At 29.0% G+C, this 15,864-nt stretch overlaps 1 protein-coding gene across 4 annotated transcripts in view; it reads left to right on the top strand.

Moving 5' to 3' along the window:
* Positions 1-15,864, top strand: part of LOC148230509 (protein-L-histidine N-pros-methyltransferase) — a 174,347-nt gene that overhangs the window by 41,574 nt on the left and 116,909 nt on the right. The gene's annotated exons all lie outside the window — the stretch shown is intronic.

Below are 15,864 nucleotides of genomic sequence, written 5' to 3' on the forward strand. Positions count from 1 at the left end.
CAGACTAAAAAGCATCACCACAAAAACTCCAAGACTCATTTTTATAAGCTTCGAAACTTGTCTTGAAAAAACATGAATAGCGTCGCATCGAATAAGCATTGTTAGAATTATACTGCAATTATCGGACGGTCGCCAAACTAGCATTTAAACTAGCTTTCACTAAAGTATATAACGGGAGGTGGTACTGGGCCCTAATTAGCTTTCAGTTCAATGCCCTCTTATTCGTCTATGCTTCCTCAAAGGACTATTGGAAAATATGTGTAAATCAATTTGCGGAAATGAATCACTCACCGAGTACTTGAGATACTTATATATACTATATTGTAAAAAGTTTATTTAAAACAATAATAATAATATATAAGTAGGTATGTTTATATGTTAATTAAAATGTCGTGGTATTTTTTTGTTTTTAACTGCTTAGCATATCAATTTTTTTTATTGAAATAAAAAATATTATTAAATTTAGTATTTTGCTTGATCATTGTTGCTAAGTTTATAATACTAAAAAAAATCAGATCCTGGATGGCTTAAAATTAATAATGATGCTTGGCAGATTTTAATTACGTAGTTTCAACTAGACCATTTTTATTTTTGCCCTATTCGGAAAAATATGTACGTCCATGGATTACAACTTCTTTTTTTAGCACAACATTTTTTAAAACACGTATACTTGTTACTATATTTTCACTAGTTTAAATACAATTTCACTAACTATTTTAGTGAAATCATATCTGAATATATTTTCTCTGCTTGATTCATATTTTTACTTACGAAAATACAATTTAACTGATGGACGCAAATTAAATTATTTGCTGCTTTAAAATGTCTTGTAAAACTCAATCTGATAGTTTTCGTTTCGGAAACATTCATTTGCTGTTTAAACCCAAAGCTAACCTAAACAAATTTGCCAAATGAAAATTAAGAAACTATAGTTAATTTTTATACTTATATTATGTCATTAATTTATTTAGCTTAGGCTTGGGTTTGAACAACAAATATATATATAGCCACTGTAACAGTGGTATGTATTTTTTTTTTTATTTTTTCTTACTAGTATAAATATATAATTTAATTTTAATATATTAAATAATATCAGTGTAATTGTATTTATTTACTGCTCGGATGATCCAGTGATGTAACGCCCTTTAACTTTTTTAAAACGGAATCAGCTGAATTTAACAAGTTGAATTCAAAACTGTCAGTTAAAGAACACCACTTACGTCGCTTTTTTACACGCCTGTCAAATGACATTTTAAAGCAGCATATAATTTCACTAGCACCTGTCAAATAAATTATATTTTCACTAGTAAAAATATATATATATATGTACCGGTAAAATGCATTCCGATATGCTTTCACTGAAATGACAGTGAAAGTATATGTTTATTCACTGAAACATGTTATAATGAATTTGAAATATTGTTGCCATCTACAATATTTCAGGTGTCTCTAGAAAGTATTTTTAATAATTAATATACAAATAATCAAATTCTTAAAAACACTATTTTAATTATTATATATATTTAATGGTGTACTGACCATAAATTACGGTAATAAAATTGCATCGAGAAATAAAATATGCTTCGTTATTATTGTATATAACAACCGTAAAACTGTTTTATATAACAAAAAATATCGTTTAAATCAATCTCTCCATTTAGTATTTTATAATTTAAAGAAACAATAAAAATAAAAATGTGAAATATAATATTATACTAGTTTTATTAGTTAATTTAAAACAAATTAGCGTTTATTTTACAAAATTCCAAAAAACCTAAATTACATTTTTTACATTCACAATGTAATTTATTTTTTGCACCAAAGTGCCGTTTTATGGTTTTAAAGTATTATTTTCTATATTTATTGCAATCATAGCAGACTCGTGATGCAGTGGTTAAATCGTCAAAATTCTATTATAAGCGTTAATAATTTGAACCATTTAACTGCATCTTGAACTGATTTTTAGTGTATTTTTTATTGTAACATATAATAAAATTTTTTTCTGAATCAAACTTGATGAACTTTTAATTCGGTGTATCTCAGCAGCAAACTCAATATTTATACTGGAATTCTAATTACAGCATCCTACCGACTAAATTACTTTTTATTAGTTACGGTCCACAATGCACACTGGCGGCCTCTTAATTAGACATTCCGTTTTTTTTCTTTATTCATTATATGTATAATACTACACGTGTATGTATAGTCTTTCTATATATCTATCTATGTGTATATTTTTTATAGTCTCGTTTTACCTGGCGAGGAGAATGTACTGGTGTATCTATTGTCCGAGTGATTTTTAGGCGGCTACCGGTTCGTTTCATTACACCGGTCGATTGTCTAAAATGGGAAACTGTACAATGATCATTTTTGTGTTTTATAATTAGTTTTTTTAGATATCTGTGGCGCAATAAACTGAGCTGCCGCAATGGCAGAGATTGTCAAATGATTGAATTGGATTTTAATTATTTTCGTTTTTCAAGTGAAAGTTTAATTTAATAGTTTAATTAAAATGACTATATTTATAGCTTTTATAAATATATTCAATAGTTGATGAATATAAATAATTTTAAAAGCAATAAATGTATAATATTCTTTACTATAAATAATACTAAGATACATTAATTTAGCTTATATGTCTAATGGCATTGATCATTAAAATTGGCAAACGTTTAAAAAACACAAAAGTCGTATTGGCATTGAAATTAATAAAAGATTTACGCGTTACGGTATGGAATCCAAATGAAGTGAAGTACTCCTTGTTATTAGAGATAATTCAAATAAAATTTCTGAAATATCTCTAAAAGAGGGATTACGTGCCGTATTCGTATTTGAATCCTAGTGCTTTATTGATCATAGCATTGAGATATAATTCCATTGACTTTTGACTAGTTTAGAGTTCCCTAAAGAGTCGCGATCGCGTCCCTTATTATTGCCCAATACGGGCAGCGCTTAGGAACGCTCCTCTTGCACGAGCCATCCAGCTTCTCACCGAGCTTTTTGGCGATAGCTATGAGAAGCTAAATAATAAATGTAGAATTGCGCTCATTTATTTTAGGTGTGCGTGGTGGTGCTCATATATTGTAACTATTCTTAAATATTTAACTGTATAATTATTGTTTGCACAATGCCCATCATGACGCATTGGGAAAACATGTAAAATCATGATGGTTAAATTTTAATAAAAAAGAATAACCACAAACGAGATAAGCACTTAAAATAACCGGTCGGGTGCATAAGCAAATATTAACACACTACAGTCCGTTCACGCGTTATCGCGTGATAACTAAACTTTGCAGTCAGTCTGTTCACGCGTTTTCGAGGATAATAAAGATTTAAACTTTAATTTACAAAATATATGTATTTATAATAATTTTAGTAATGTGAAAAAATGTTACATTTTGTCAAAAATCTACTAAAATAGCAGACCGTATGTTAAGTTAATTTTTCTGTTGAATAATGGATACAGTCTATTACAAGAGACTTTAAGAACAGTTTTTTTGGGGTGAGATTTTCAAGTTAATTTGGAATCAAGGATTAATATTTTGCTGATTTATACCAACTAGCAGTTTTGTTTATTTGTGGTATATGTGTTTTTACGGATAAATATAACGCAATGTTTTTATCAGGATTTAATGCTATAATCTATTAAACCATTTCTGAATGGTGTTATGTATATTTTTAAATGAAGCACTATTGAATTAGTATTTTTTAGGAACATAATAAAAATGTATTTTTCTTGAATGAGGTAATGATGACTTATTTTATCTGGAATTTCGAAAAATCGCTAGTAAAATATTAATAAAGTCAACAAATTGTTTGGTTAGTCTTAGTCTTTATATAGCCTTTGATTATTCTTTTGAGTACGCCGCGAAAATAGGTAAAACATGTTTATAAATTTAATACGCAATGTTATAGGTGAACGTTTAAATTTAAAGAGTTATAAAAAGTATAGAACTTAAAAATGTAGTTAGATTTATTTGGGAAAAAATTAAATATTGAACTATTTTATTTTTATTGAAATTTTTGTAGACAGATTTTTAAAATGATATAATTAAACAAACAAAATAATTAATAAATTTTGCAAACTTGAATACCATCATTAAAATATTTATTATTTTACTTGCGACTAACTTCAGCGCGTCTTATGCAGATCTGGCTTTTTATTATTTTAATTACATCCCTTAATAGCATAGTGTTTTAATTTTTGCTAATTACAATACATACTTAAAGTTTTATTTTATTAGAAAGCATGTTTTAAATTTTACTGCTATATTTTTTTTATTCTTAACAAAAATACAAAAGTTTGTGATTGAACTGATGATTAAATTTAAAATTGTAACTTTGTCTAAAATTACAGCTTAATCATTGTGTGATCTTATAATCAATGAGGTATTAAAAAAAACATTATATAAATAACTGAGAAGGATGTGCATAACATATTTTCCGACAAAATAATATTTATTCTAAAGAAATTTATGTTTTCTCACAGATTCAAGCAACAGTATAAGAGTCATTTTCTATAATAAAAAGTGGGAACATGTTATTTATGTAGATTCTTGCCGTAAATGGTAATATTTATCTCGCACATAGTTCTACTCCTGCTTTTTATATCCATGCAAGTGTTTTTAAATTTATTTATAATAAACTCATTTTAAACAAAAGTCAGTTAACGTGTTATTGCCTTGAATATTTTACTGTAAATTTTATTATTACACATGCAGAACCATTCTTTAATTAATTTTCTTATTACTCAACACCATTATTTTATCACGTCTGATTTTTGATACGTGCAACTATGAACCACAAAAAATCTCATTAAAAGAAACATTGACATTTTTTGCTGCGACCGGCCATTTTAATTAACACAAACGCTGTTTAGATCACTACACGCTCGCCGAAACTAATTCGATCCGATATTTCGTTTTTTACCATAAAACAATAGTTTACCGTATTACTGTTTTTATAAATATTTCACGATAATTTTAAAATTAAATTATCTTAAAAAATCATTTATTTTAATATATAACGTCAATATTACTACAGTCCAACATATTACATTTTCCACCCCTTTGCTCTGGGGGTGGACACACTTGCACTATTGCACCTAGGGACGTCCGCCAATTCGCCGAATCCGCCATTTCTTCCGCCATTGGCACACGGCCTGCGATACGGGGAACTAACTGCTTTGGTTATCGAGTTGACAAAGGTTAACTTATTCCCATTCAGGCCGGAGCGGATTTATAGCGCAATCTGCTTTGCATACGATCCTCAAAATCGGACCGAAGAGGACCCTCTCTCCCACTCGTTCTTTATCTCTCTTCTGCTTTTGCGCATCCTTTTGCCGCGGCTCGGAATGGTATTACCGCGGGTATTTATCAAGTGTCCCCCCGTATTGAATGAGGCATAACGTGGATGGTCGCGGCAATTCAACTGTCCGCCACTCATTACGTCCGTTTGCAATTCAATGGGGTCAACAAATAAAATCCTCCGAGATTGGAGCGAGAATTAAACCGGCGGGTAATTGGTGCGTCATCTAGTCGGCTATTCACAGGCGGTCGCGAGAAGAATTTAGACGCTGACTGGACCGATTGTGGAATTGCGCCAATAACGCCTTTTACGGAACGACCGGATTAATTATGGCGGCGGTTGTCTATTCGTCGGGGAAAGAAATTGCTTAAAACGTTGGAAAAGTGGGTTCAAAAGGATGAGTTGATACTTCAGATGCGTTGTGAAGCTTGAAATGTCAATTAATACTTCTTTTTTTTTCAAAATTAGTTGGGCTTATAATATTTTGTATGCATATATTACTTTTTAATTTTGAGTACATCAAACATAAGTCTTATCCTAAAAATATTTCATATTTCTATACATAGATAGTTAGTTGTGAATAATATGAATCAGAAAACGGACAAACCTGTCATGACTCCTAATCAGCAACGCTTTCACTTCATAATGTATCGATTCCCAACACTTGCTTTGCCTCAAAATTAGTCGAGTTTATATTTTGCTACAATAATCCTACTCGTTGAAAATTAATAAAGTATGAAAATATACTTATTACATTAAATACATATTAATTTAAAAAAATAGTCAAAGTAACTATGACGCGTGAAAAATCTGTGGTATAAATTAGTTCTCAATCGAATATTCGATTATTCGAATTATTAGCTCGATTTTCAACTATATGAATAAGCTTTTACGCTTTCGATAAACACTTGTAAATAAAATGTTTATCGGCGTGTCTACTATGACCGAAATCTTAATAATTCGTTCGTTGAACGAAACAAAATGTTGGAAAGGCTTACCCTTTATAATCGTTTAACCATTATCTCAGAAACAGGTGTGCGTCGCAATTTTTTGGGAAGTTCGTGTTACGTTTTTGTATTTGTTGTTTCAAGACAGATATATTTTATTTCAATCAATGTAATAATTCTATCGCGGCTAATTTATTTCTATCTATTTCATTTATATGCAAATCCGCACAAAACACGCCAATACAGATCCGATCTTTATCTTCATCAAATTCGTTACTAGCATTATTAGCTATTGTATATATAATATAATAAATTCAATAACATTTTGTATATAAAGTGTTCAATCGCAGCTGGTCTTAATTATTGTGATTTTAAAAAGCTAAAATAATGTTCCTGATATGTCATAATAAATTAAACATTTTCCTTTTAACACCCTCACTGATTACGAAAATGTTAAGCAATGTTAAGAAGAAGTTTCCAAAAAAATTCGTTATTTTTTCTAGCGTCTTCTTTGACTCGTGAGGACAAGCGCTGTTTTGGTGTAAAATTTACTTCGTTGATTTATAAGGTTAGATCTTTTTATGGTCAGATGCGTTTTAAAACGAATTATCTGAGCACACTATCTGTCTGTCTTAATTATCTGTCTATAATCCTATAATTCATAATAAATTATGCCTTTCATAACCCACCAAATGCATATATACATTATCTTCTTGGGGTGTAACCCTGTTTTTAGAGATGAAATTAGAGGTTGATTGCCATCGAACCACTACCTTTTACGTCGCGTTTTAACGTAAATAACCCGCTTCTCATCTCCAGTAACAAAACTACTCAAAAATATTTTTTTCTTTTCTAGAATCATTTATGATTTGCAAATTGAAATACGCTGTGTAAGGTTTTTCTCAGATAATTTATGAGGTACCTATATTCAGCAAGTTGACACATTGCCAAATTTTTTAAAAATCTGTAAGCTGATGTAGACGACACGCTGAGCTTTTGTGCTAGCTCTAATTATTATTTTAAATAATTAGTAAATAAAGATCGAAAAAATAAACCAAGAACCGCTCGCATTTTTCATCATGATTATTGATTAGCAAAACCCAAACAATCGATACATCAAATATTCTAATCCCGTTAAATGTTTACTACGATACAGAACGAGTGATTATGTTTCGTAGAAATTTGTGACTTGTAGATTTTTTTGTTTGATTAAGAATTGTTTTTTTTTGCAATTTCAACTAAATTTGATATTTAAACTTTGCTCACCAGAGATGCGAAATAAAAAAAGTCAATTATCAGCTAGTGAAAGTTTACTGTGATTAATAGAAATCGTTTTCTATAAATAATGTGTATTGAATTGAAAAAAAATAGTATTTTTATTTTTCGGTACTACCAGTATTTTATTTTGTAATATCGATAGTATCGAAGATCAATTTTTGCCCCTTGGTACTATTACCATTATTGCAATCCCTAACTTCAAAATCATTAATCTTGAATCTGCCTTGATGGCAGCCCTAATAGCATCACTAACAACCTTTAAGGACTACCCGTCCTTACCTAACTTCGATGTCAAAATTCCCGAAACGAAATTTTAGAATCACATTTAATACTTTCAACATTTAATGGCATCGCTGCCTATTGCATTACATATGCTTTTTACACTGTTAATTTTCATGTTTCTTTTCAGTTCCTCCTTGATGATGAGCTTTTATCGATTATCATATAATATTCGTTTTATTTTAGGGTTTGCTGTCCATTTTCGTTATCATATTAAAATCATTCTCATGCCTTTCTTTTTTATATTAATAATTCCGCTGTGACTTTTCTATGCCATTTCAGCATCCGTTGATGCTTTGGATGTTATTCTCTTTGAGCAGCGATTCCAGGTATTTAAATCTTAAGATACATTTAATATTTCGCTTATGTAAATAAATCTGCTGTTTTCAAGTTTATATTTTAATAAAATAATGGTGATTTAAAAATTAATTGTACCTTCTACAATGATGTCAGCATATGATATCCTCAAAATTTCTTCCATTGGATCTCAGATGAAAATTTTTATATAATATTTAAAAATCAAGAATGGAAAAATAATAATTAATTCGATTTTCGTTGTTTTCGTGTAGTATTTGATAATGGATTTACGTCTCTAGTTTGCTTTTATTTCGCACTATCTCATGTACATCTAGATTAAACATTAAAAAATACTAAAAATAACCCACAGAAAAATGTTTACATAAAGAACTTAAGAATGCAAGAAAAATGGTTAAACTAAATTGAATGAACCATTTAGGATCTTATTTCCGAATTTTGTTGTTTTTGATTGGTTATTCCTTAATATTGTTTGCTTATTTATATCTTCTTTGTGATTTGAAGTTAATATGAAATATCTTAAAATGTTTGTATTGTGTCTTAGTAACACATATTTTTTTTATATTATAGACTACATATTTGTATTTCATCACTTCTATAAATTTGTTTTAGTTTAAATTTAAACTACGTTGTTATTTCTATAATTCCTTTGTTCTAGGAGCTTTAGAATTGAATTTATTGCATTCTCAGCGTAGCATCTACTCAAATTTTTAAGGGGCGGTGTCGACAATCCGTCAATGCTTGACGACTTTCAGCTGCAAAATTTAAAGTGCCTCCAGAAAGTCGCAATACACGTGCTATCCAACACAGTTATGTTTTTAGCGAAATCTATGAGCTAAAATATACAGCAATACACCATGTTTGATATTTTATACAATCTGCATAGATAAATTTCTTCAATTTTTTAAACACCATGATACTTTTTAATCACACTATATACATTTTTTTTAAATCAACACCCCTGTTGTCGTTAATGCACCATCGCTGACCTTTGTAAAGCTATCATTACGACAGTATCTCGCGCTCAAAAAAAAACAACAAAATTTAACCGAAGCGCGAGACAATGGATTCGCGCAGGCCGCACTGTGGAAATGTGTTAATTAACTGTTACCAAAGCTGGCGAGATCCTAGCTCCGGGTTATGATTTTATGGCCGGAGCGTGTATCTGGTGCGATTGTGCCAGCGGTAACGAACCGCCGGCCCGCGTACCCCATGATAATTATTTAGAAAGGCAATTATGATTTGCCATAATTCACGCCGCTATATACTACATTGCGCAACGGCATGGCCGTGTAGAAATCAAATTCAATTATCGAGGCGTAAGGATACATAAATTCTAACGAGGCAAATATTGTACGTAAAGCCTTATGGCCCATTGTTGTACAAGAATATTGTCCAATAAATTATTATTAAATTTATATTTCGATAATCGTTTTCATTGTAATGCGGCTAATGCTTTCGGCAAACGTAATTTTGTTACTGTCTTCTAATGCGTTTCGCTTGTCACTGTTTGAATTTTCCACCTAATCCTTTGAGTCGCCGTCCAGCATCACTCGACATAAGTAGAACAATAAACAATTTTAAATTGCCAACTACGGTCCCCGTGCTTTTCCATTCTACTTTTCAAATAGACTTAGAAATTGCATTATATTGCTATACGATAAGGATAACTTATTCATACGTACCTACATATGCAAATATGTACATACATATGTATGCACATATATACACCAGTATCGTAAACGTTGAAAAATCAACGAAGAGAACATGAACGTTTTCTATATCCATCTACAGAAAATATAATATAATTTATTTATATACAAAATTCAATATGAATTTTATATATCAATATATTGATTAACTACTCAAAAATATGTATGTATTTATAAAAAAAACAGCCTAATTAATTTTTATCCATATAAGTTATATTTTTTACTTTTATAAAATTGGACAATATTTTATTATATATACATACATATATATTACAGTGAAACCTCGGATTATACCTTGGTTGACAAATAATTTGCAATATAAGCAAAAATATTTACTCAATTTTTACTTGATATACGAGCGATTCCTCGCAATACGATCAGTATGCATTGCATCGCTCTCTCCCTAACTGAGCCGGTAATTCTTCTTACAGTGAAGACGTACATTTCAGAAAAAAATCTCTGGAAGTCTCGTTGATTATTTTATATATTGTTCTTTTGCTTATCCTGCAAACTTTAAACCTTTGAATGGTATCGCCGTACATGTACGGTGGTCGATCTTTCACTGTTTTGAGGTACCCCAGATAGTTATATATTACCGTATACAACTAAAGAAATAATAAAATATAAATACTATATTTATATAATATTTTTTTTAATTTTCTTTAATGTAAATGCTTTCTATAGAAAATAATACAAATAAACTACAACTAACCTAGTGTTTTTAAATTTATATCGTACTTGAATTACCACTTCACAAAATTTGTTTTCTTAGATTTTCCCAAGCTTACGAATAAATTAAATAATAAAAAAAAAAAAATCGACATATATTGATTCAGTCTGGCGTCCTGCTTACTTAATAATCGTTATTTACCCTGTTGTAACACATTGGGCTAACGTAATAAATAAATAGGTTTATTAGATATGTCATTTTCATTTAATGCAATTAATGATCAGCGTATCTTAAAGACAAAAAAATATAAAATTTATATTATATTTTTTTTTTTAATTTGTACGAAATTAATAAACATAACAAAAAATATTTTATATTAATTTTATAAAAAAAATATTGAGAGCACCTGAACTGATATAAAAAAATCATACAAGCCGATTAATATTTAAAATATACGTATGTAAAATAAATTAGCGAAATTCAATAATAGAAAAAGTGTTATAAAAAACATACTAATATAAAAAAGTAGTGAAAGTGAAGTAAATCAAAGCAATAAAACATTGAGAATCACTGATTTTTTTCTATAGTTTAATATAAATGCAATATAAAATAATAATAAATAAATAACAACATGAATAATTATGGAAAAATACGTAAAATTAACTCAGGTTATCATTAATAACGACAACTAAAAGGAATTTGAGTTCATAAAGATCAAGAATTTTCTTCCCAACACTACTCCATTACTCAAGCCCGTGGATCAGCATCATTCGAACTTCAAAAAGCTTTACACCAAATCACTATCTCAGCAATGAGTGACCGAAGGAACAAATTAGGACATTAAAAAAAGATGTTCCCATATCGTTAGCTGCCTCAAGATAATCTTTAAGAAATGGATTGTGATTAACAAGAGAACCCTCAATTCTGCTTTGAGAAAACTGTAGATTGTAGTGACTAGTTTGCTCATAAACTAAAATCGCTAATGTGTGTCTTTGGAAAAGAACGTGGGACTGGAGGTGAATGAGTACCATATTCAAGAATTAGTTGAGGAACATGGCTAAGAGCTGACCATGAATTAATAGATCTTCATTACGAGCAACGGCACAAAGCTACAGAGAACATCTCATTTGAGGAGGAGGAGAAAGAAGCTGAAAAACCATTCACCTAATATGCGATTAGGGATATGTTTTAAATGTTGGGAATTGCAATGCAATGACACATTTTCGCGAATTATTGTGTCAATTTATAGGCTCCTAGTTTCACAGATAATATATTTCATTAAGCTATCAGTGATTACGATATGAATAATTAATACATTTTAATGCTAATAAAAAAATAAATAATACAAATTTATGTATATTAATATTTTTAGATTTCGGAACAAATCAACTGTTTCAATTATTTCTTATGAAGAAATTTGCTTTGATTAACGAGTGTTTTTAAATACGAGCACAGTACGGGAAATATTTATGCTTGTAAACCGAGGTTCTACTGTACTATTAATATAAAATTGACATGTATGGATAAAAAATTAATTTAGCTAACTTTAAAACCAATAAGGAAAATACTTTGTACGACTTTTTCCCTCGACCTACATTTTAGAACGAATCCTCTAATTTAATTTAACTTCTACTGTTTAATATATTATTTTTTCTTTTCCGAGAATTTGATTTCTTGGAAGAAAATCCCTCTAGAAACACGTGCGAGACATTTTTCTGAATAACTGCCATGTGTAAAGTGAAAAGTATTTTTGCTTACTAAAAAACGATTTTTTCTATAAATAATATGACGCGACACATAAAAATAATAAAAAAATAAACTAAACCAATATTATTTTTATATACAAAAACGCCACAATATGTTGAGTCGCGCAACAATTTGACGATTGTACTTCAAGCTATTTTATTTTTGAAGGAAAGAAAGCTTTCAAATAATCATTACGAATTGACAGAAATATCTTGAATTAGTCGTAAGAAACCCAGTTTTTTTTTATTAAAAAATTGTACCTATTTATTTCTTAATTTGTTTATTTATAATTGTTGTGAATATCAAAACATATTTTAACTTGCTTTTTACATACAAGATTTTTCTCTTTGGGCTTTGCTATCTAGTTACGTTACGAGTTCAATTTTATGCAATATAGTAAATATATTATTTGTATTTATATATCGGGGCATTTTATTTTTATATAAATAAATACATTAAAATTAATATTGCGAAATTTGATTACTTTTACAATTTATAGTTTTTATTTTTAGTATTTATTTAAGCCTAAATCCTGCATTTTAAAATTGAAATATCGTATATATATTCGACTTCTACTGTAATTGAAATTTTGTAATTAATTAATAACCAACCGATCAAGTAACCGTAAAATCGAATTTAATCATTTAGAATTACACTAGTAATTAGTAGATAGTCATTCCGAAATGCAGTTTTTTTCTGATTAAAGTTATATTATAAATAATTAACAATTAATAAAAACAGGTGTTTTTTTATAGTCAGACTTTTATGGTATGAAATGTCGTTACTTGTAATGTTACAAGCTTCAATGCTTGTTAAACTACAGCGATAAATTTACAGTGTAAATAATTAAAATAAGGATTATCTTCAGTAGTGAGCCGACGCTTATTAGCATAAATTATTTTAGAATTAAGCTTTACCTTAAAAGCTTTCTACTTCTAATAGCGAGATAGTTTTCAACTCCTTGTAATATTCTGTGTATTTGTGGTTCAACAAAAATCATTTTCTGAAATTCTAGTAAATTTAATCGTGAAATATTGATATTGCTTTAAACGCTTTCTTAAATAAAAATGTTGGAACTTATAAATATTTATGTATTACTCTATTCTCATCCCTATGTTCGATAATAAATCATAAAAACCGACAAGGGATGATATTGACTCATTAATTTATTTCATCTCAATCGCTCCCTCTTAGCCGCGTTAATTCACATTCATAACAATACGACATTAGGCACATTACAAATACCCGATTTATGCGATTAGATCGTCACAGAATGATACGATCGCATAGAGAGAGATCGCTCCGTGATTCATGTCCGCCATTGCCAGAGTACCAAATTAGTGATCAACACAGTTAGGAGAGCGTAATGGCGAAACGTTCTCACGGATGTATATGCGGGTACGCATTAGTGACACTTGTGATAATCTCTACATCTATTAACCGCACACACACACATATATATACAAATAAATTCGTCTTGCTAAGTGGCATTGCAACAATGCCACGTCGGACGTCTTGATTAAATATCGTTTACGCGTGTAAAATCTGATCTCTCTCCGAAATAAATAGATATTCATCGTGTGTGATTTTTTAAATCATTGTTGAGTCGCCGGATTCGGATTTTGTCTGAGCAATTCGACACGGTAGATTTGTTTCTGTGGTGTGATTTTAACTGAACGGTTAACGCCTTTAACTGAAACGTGCCAAGTTCTCATCGCTTTGATCCACGTATTGTCCGCAAATAAAAGTAGATCTAGCGACGCTGGCGTGATTTATTTGTAGTGATAGTGAAAAATTGTTGATAGTGAGATGAATATTACATCATCAAAAAATAGAATTCAATACAATTTGATTCCCGAATAACTATTATGCAAATATCTAAATTTTTTAGCTTTTACTGTAAAAAAACACAATTTACGTGTATATTAAAAACATCAAATCTAGCACGACAGATTTTTGAATTACAGATATGCATATGTACATATGTTTAAGATCACATTTTTAACATTATATGTCAATTCAAATGATAATATTAAAACGACCTTGTCATCCTTAATTGTAAATAGCATAATCAATCAGAATCTCAGTTACAAAAACATTCTTGGTCAGTGTATATGTAAAGTAATTATTATCAACAGCCAGTCAGTAGCCTTTTAAAGAAAAATATTATAAACAATAATATAATTAAATAAATCCTACAAATCAAAATTAATAAATAAGTATATATGCATACTCTTATTTAACGTTTCTCGTATCTTTATATAATACTAAATTTAGATGAAAATAAAATTTGCCTCAAAACATATTTTATTTATATACATAAAATAGTTACTTATTTATACCAATTCTATGTACATATGTATATAATTGTGTTTTTTCCGTCACAATCAACATCTTTTATTCTCCGTCTGTTCGTCCGCCATATGCTAACAAAAACAAACAAATTATCCACTGTATTCGTACAGTTCTATCAAAAGACTTTACGTTTTTGCTAATGCAATAACTTTTTTTTTCCTTTCATATTAACAATTAGCAGCCTTTGTTATTTTGCGAGCAGCGTTATTGTTACTATTTATATTTACTTATTAAAATTTAAATTAAAAAATAATAAAATATGTAAAGATGCAGTTGTAAAATTGCATCTTTAGTTTGCTTCAATAAGGACTCATTTGTAGTTATTGTCGATGTTTTTAAATATTATTAAAATCAATTGTATAAAACATGATGCGAAGCACTTATGTAAATGTCTAACTCATTTAAAGTTTTTGTTTAAGAATCACCTAGACTTTTTATAAAAAGAGTAGCTCTTTAATTGATAGCATATAATTATCTTGAAATCATTACCTATATATTAAGAAAGTTCCCTTATATCGAATTGACTATTACTTTAATAATTAATTTTATTTTGTACTGCGAAACAATAATTAATATTTAAAAATAATATGATATTCAAAAATAATGATGTAATCTCTAAGATTTATGTGAATAGTATTTTCAAACTTCTGTTGAAGTAATAAATTAGCTTTTCTTAAAAAGCTGCTAGTTTAAAAATAGAAGCAAATTGTATCATTTCACTTTAAAACGTTTATAGTTAAACTGTATTTATATTGAAAATTTTAATTTAAAAATACACTGGGTCTTATAACAAATACATAAAAAATTCCTTAAGATTGGAATGTGTATCAATAAGTATTCTCACTAACTTCGGTTTTTAAATTTTTCTTACATAAATAAATGTCACCATATATAAATAATCAGTTTTCTTAAAAAGATTTATTTTCTATATACATATAAAGCTTTATAGATTTTGCTATTTGTTATTAGAATATATATATATATATATATATATATATATATATATATATATATATATATATATATATATATATATATATATATATATTCTAATAACAAATAGCAAAATCTATAAAGCTTTATATGTATATAGAAAATACCATGCCCGTATGATGAGTTACATTCCCTTTCGCTCGCTCGCGTGCTCAGTGACGAAAGTGAGTGAGAGATAAGGGCGTGCGTTGCATGCGTTCCAAACGCCCACTTCTCACTCTCGTCACTTAACACGCGAGCGAGCGAAAGGTAATTTATC

This window comes from Plectrocnemia conspersa, unplaced genomic scaffold, assembly GCF_051122295.1.
Source record: "Plectrocnemia conspersa isolate PC_06_02 unplaced genomic scaffold, ASM5112229v1 ptg000010l, whole genome shotgun sequence".
In the NCBI taxonomy this organism is placed as follows: domain Eukaryota; kingdom Metazoa; phylum Arthropoda; class Insecta; order Trichoptera; family Polycentropodidae; genus Plectrocnemia; species Plectrocnemia conspersa.